Here is a 5,742-nt window from a genome sequence, read left to right as displayed (position 1 = left end):
TGCACAGTATTGTATGTTCTGTATTAAATGCATCTCCCAATGTAGAGAAGGCATCTTCAAAATAAATTACAGAATCAATTTGACAAAGAAAAACTGAAAAAATGAAAGAGAGTCACACCAGAAGCTTAAACCAAGCAAGGCAAAGATGTACTAAAGGACCATTTAGAGAAAAACAAAATGTACATGAAATAAGCAGCAATGCCTAGAGAAGCTCGCTGTGCTCTCAGGGTCTACCGCTGGTCGCTTATTTTAATGCATTAATGCAAAGGCCGTCTAATTACAGGGCTCATCTCACACAGTCAAATGGAGTTACATGATGTGTGTGTGTGTGTCTGCCGACGCTGACAAAGCACTCCTTACACATTACTCTTGCTCACTTTCCAGAGGTATTTAAAAGGACCAAACTGGGAAACAGCCGGAGTGCAGAACATACACAGACAGAATGTGCTTTGTGAGTGGTGCCATTTCAAATGAAAAATGACTCTGAGCACAAGAGCACGAGTCCTTGGTAGTGAGAGAAAGAGCCTGAGAGGACAAGGGTGACACTTCTGTGCAGGTCTGAATGACGGCTGCAATAAGGATGTAGAAGGTGCAGCTCGGTTCCAGCAACAGACCCAGATTATGCCTGAAGGTCCATCTCTTTATTAAGCTGTCGGGGAGGACACGATGGTCAGGATAAGCAAAGTGGAGGTGAAATGAAGACACTGAGTGAACAATTAATTTCATGTGATAACATCTATTTTAGATGTACTCTATCTAATAAGACGGATAAAGCAATATTCTGTTGACACACCTGACCTGCCTTCAAGTTAGTGATTCTTAGGCCCGATTTTGACATCTGGTGAGAAGAGTGGGCAGATGCTCTGGCAGGTCAAATGGAGTACGCGGTCAGCAAATGACAGTGACAGTGTGTGCCAAAGCCAGCAAGTGTAAATGCTTTATTGATGATCAGGATAAACGCATGCGATTACCTGCCATCACATGGAGTTTAATAAATACACATAAACTCATTTACCTCCCTGGTCAATTTCCTCTTTTTAAGAAAAACTAAATATATAACTGGATTCCTTATACATCAAGTACATATACGTTTATGTTAAATACCGGTCAATAAAAAATATGAAATATGCTATAACCAAAAAAGCTAGTTTAGGTAGTATACAAAATATGAAAGATACTGTGAAATATTTACCTTTAAGAATATTTGAAACATTACTTCAAGAAGAGGGTCTGTTGAGGAAATGTACTTGTAGGGTCTAAAAGGGAATATGTGCAGATAGCCATCCATTCCAGAGGTGTGGGGTGTCAAAGCCTAACCCAGAAGCTTTATGTGTGAGGTAGGAGCAAGTGCAGCAGTTCACACCCAAACACAGACACTTACTGTACAGCAGGCCAATTCACAGTTGAGGATCACTGGACTCTGCAGGACTTGGGGACACGTCTGGAACACACTGAGCCCTGAGGAACGCTTTGGAGACAAGCCGGCCTGAAACAGAACCAAAGCTCCTGGGGCTGCTAAGTGGCAGCCATAGCCAAAGTGTCACCAGGCTACACAAACATGTACACATTATATTTGGCTAAATGAGGTTCTTTGTGTATAAAGAGACAGAGATACACACACACACACATTTTAGATAGAGATATATATAAACAGACACAAACACTCTTAAGGATCATAAGTATAGAAAATACATATTATTCTATGGTTAGGGTTATGAAGGGAGAAATTCAGATTCATAGTATTTTGTTATAGAAAACATTATAGTAGAATGACATTTCTAAACAAGCAGATGTCAATTATTTGTTATATGCAGACATAATTTGGTTTAAGCTATGAATTTTACATGCACTTCCATGTTTGTTATACATTAATTAGCTTAAAATACACCAGACTTATTTTGTTCTTATTAAAAGATGATAAAGCAAATTCCCCATGTACAGTATATATATATATATATATATATATATATATATATATATATATATAGTTTTAAGGGAAATTCTTTTGTACATAAGTATAATCTTTTGCTTACACACAGTTACCTATGATTTATGTATAAGATCCAGAAACAGACAAACACGTTTAAATTTCAGATTTATTCATTTTCTTTATTACACAATTTACGGACAGTGAAAAAGGAAACTTATGAACATACTGGGAAATTAAACTTGTAAACAACACAAGAGCAGACATTCATAAATACAGTTCTGTTCATCTTCTACTGAAATCTCTACACAAACAAGTCTGTACTTCAACTATTGGCTAAAGGATCTCTTGTCCTTTGTTTCTTCTTGCACACACCATTTATGTGATTTTTAAAGAAAAAAACAGCATGAACAGTGGCTGCAGGTCTGAAACAAAGTGGAGTTCCTGGTTTCCATGAGGAGGACGACGCTGGTTGTCTCTGTGTTTTATTTGTTTTTTCTCAGTAGCCAACAGTACACTCATCCATAAAGTAGGAAACACTACACTGATCTGAGGAGTTTAGTAGTGCTTTCTACTTTATGGATGACTGCACTGTACATCTGAAGATCAACTTCATTCTTCTGAGACCTTCTGGAACATTCTGGCGGCCATTTTAGTCACTCTTTCATTAGCCCCTCCCCCAGTAGAATACTGGCCCGCCCCCACCCTCCCCGAGCCTTTTAAAGCGACACGTAAAGCCGCTGTCCTTGACACCAACTTCATTGACAATGGCTGCTTGCTTTTAATCTGCTCACTTTATAACAATCTCCAAGAAGACACAGCTAGTTTTACATTTACTGCCAAAGGACAACTTTCTTTATACTGGACATTCTTCAAATATTGCATATTTAAGACATTTAGGTTACCATTAAAAAGCATTAGAATACACCACTATTACATTACATTAATAATTTCTGAATAATTAAAAAGTTGCAAAAAACATTTGATTCTTTAGTATAAATTCTAAAAGATTTTTTATTTACACAGTAAAAAAGGCTGCACACATCCATTATAATATACCAACCAATAATATACCCCTGAAAATGTACAAATGATTTTTGTTCCCTTTTCTTAGCTGAAACCCCCTAAAATAATCAATGCACCAGCAATATACCCCTTTGAAACTAACAACAATTAAAATTGATATATTTAAAATACAACTGGGCTTCACTACCAAAATGTCAGTTTTACAGGAAATAATACTTCTGCTTTTTTTTCCTCCTTCTCTCCCCCTGAAACGTTTAGAAGTTCAGAGGCTGAAATGTTGGGCTTTTAACTTTCTTTTTTTAGAAATATACATAATGAACATACTCGGCACACGCACTTTACAATTCTTTGTGATTTAATTAATTACTAATTTAATATCTTACGTTCCCTGCCCAATAGTAAGGCTGACAAATATTAATCTTTTTATAATACTCCTGCAAATTATTTTTAAAATTCAAACCTAACTGAATATATAAGATAGCTGCTAATGTTTGCATGCCCTGCTTCTTAAAGCAGGCCCCTATTAGCTGAGGTGCCAAAAGGTTAGCAAAATAAAATCATCTTCGGTACCACAATACCACCATTAGAAAAGCACCGCAGATAGTGACGCAAGTATTAACTTGTTAAAACATTAAAAATTGTTATTGTTACAATTTGTAACCATAAAAAATACCTATAGTTTTACAAAATACTTCTAGGTAGTCAAGTGCAAAAATATCTAATAGATGTTCAATTCAATATATCTGGTTTTCACCCATGTCACTTATTTGTACTGAAAAGAAAGGCACAGAAAATAAAAAGATATAAATATCTCATTATACACTGCAGAGAGAAAAATACAAGCTTTGCTTCCCCCATCCCTTTAGGTATAAAGTAATGCAGTCAGAAATGAAGAAAAGGTTTTTGGAAAGAACGGCTCCTGAGTGCTTACCAGTAGTCCTCATCCTGTCCCATGAAGAAACGGGTCTCTTACTGAGAAATGGCCTCCTTTTAACCATCTCCTGGCCACGTGACTTAACCACAGGAAGAGGTCTAACTGTCTCAGAGGCTTGTAGAGAGATCTTCCACACCCACTGCACTGAGGAAGTTTCAATTTCAAATTGTGCTACTTAGGCTTGCCGTCCCCATTTATGGACATGTGACAATCACTTTAAGAAAAGAAAAAAAAAAAAGAAGAGCGATGAGTTGTTGCATTTGCAAGACCTCAAGACTCACCTGCTGAAGCTCCAATTGAGTCACCGCTGAAATCGCCCTCTTTTGTTTCCAGTATTTCACTACATAAAAAAGCCTAAATTTATTTGTGCCAGGAGTTAACTCTTATAGAATAATCCATAAACGAGCACACAAGATGTTTAACACAGGCCATTTTTCTACATACAGTTGAAAAACTACAATTTGCTCCATCATTTTTTTTTATTTCTAGTTAATAGCTTGAGAATTTACCTACATATTTTAGAAGAGCGTCTATGTAATGTATATCACAACCCTGTATTAGAATGAGCGACATCATAAAAAAGAATAATGGATGTGATATGAAAAACTTGGCATGGCTTTTTAGCCATCAGGATGACTGCCTTCCCATTTGGGCTCTACTGCACTCTCTACTTTTTGAGGTAAAGTGCAGAGTCTCACTTTCAAATGAGCCCGGCCAGCGTCTTTTATTAAGTGGAAGCATTTGCACTGGGAACCATTAGCTGCATGTACATGTGACTACTGATCCTTTAATTTAAACTAATATTAAAAACAAAATACCTCATATATCAAGAATTCCTTTTCAGAGTGTAGCACAGAAATCAGTTCAGATAATTGGGACATACTTACATTTAGTGCATCAAAGTGCTGCCCAACACTCCGACTCTGAATGACAAGTGTACTGGCATCCACTGTGGCTCATCATCTGCACAGCCCTGGCACTGGTACTCTAGTACCCTGAGCCTCACGGTGCACTGGACACATATTCGGCCCAACCAAATTAAATACAGAGTATTGTCTGAAGCCTGTGTAACGTATGTCGTTTTTATTAATGGGGTGGAGTTGTGACTATAAGGTTACATTGTTTCAGTATATGGCACTGGTATTGGAGGTGCACACGTATGTAGTATATGCTTTATCCTTTTTATAATATATGACATTCCTTTAATTTCATGCTTGCAAATTTCTGTAAATTACCTCTGACAACCAAAAGATGCATGTGTTGACACTTTAAAGCTGTGATCCCCTAAACTTCACAAGTAAAGTGCATGTTCATGTGCATATTTAGTTTGACAACATCACGTTGCACTCCTCACTGTAACATTTGTCCAAGCCGTTTAGTGTGTTCTACAAATAGATGTGGCTAGCTGCCCAAGAACAGCATCCAAGGATATTTTGTAGGCCTCATGAAAGGAAATTAATAAAAGAAAATGCACCTTATCTTTATATTCAGGTTTGTAACTTAAATTTTTTATAATGAAGCACAAATACCAGAAATTGTTTTTTCCCTTATATATTATGTACTGAAGCCTTAAGTCGCTTTCTAAGCTGCCTTCAACTCACTTGTACCTTACAATGAACCTTACGCAAATAATTGTGACCAAGTCCTAGAGAATACAGTATGTGGAGAATACAGCAGCAGCCCACTTACTGGGTTAAGTCATTTATCAATTATGCACCAGTATAAACTGAAAACATCTGGATGAGAATTTTTCAATAAATGTTGTCCTTTCACCTTCAATAAACACACCAAACAACTTAGTTTTACATAGCTCCTCTTCTCCGAGAAGTAAAGTGGATTACAAATACTGCAGATA

At 36.9% G+C, this 5,742-nt stretch overlaps 1 long non-coding RNA gene across 1 annotated transcript; it reads right to left on the bottom strand.

Moving 5' to 3' along the window:
- Positions 1-2,082: 2,082 nt before the first annotated feature.
- On the bottom strand, positions 2,083-4,249 carry LOC127528955 (uncharacterized). The gene is made up of 2 exons (XR_007935637.1): positions 2,633-4,249; positions 2,083-2,601 (listed from the first exon to the last, which is right to left on the bottom strand). It is a non-coding gene; the product is annotated as an uncharacterized LOC127528955 (long non-coding RNA).
- Between the last annotated feature and the right edge of the window lie 1,493 nt (positions 4,250-5,742).

Source organism: Erpetoichthys calabaricus, chromosome 8 (genome assembly GCF_900747795.2).
Source record: "Erpetoichthys calabaricus chromosome 8, fErpCal1.3, whole genome shotgun sequence".
Lineage (NCBI taxonomy): Eukaryota > Metazoa > Chordata > Cladistia > Polypteriformes > Polypteridae > Erpetoichthys > Erpetoichthys calabaricus.
Note: the sequence above shows the minus strand (reverse complement) of the source record. Positions and strands in the feature narration are given on the sequence as shown.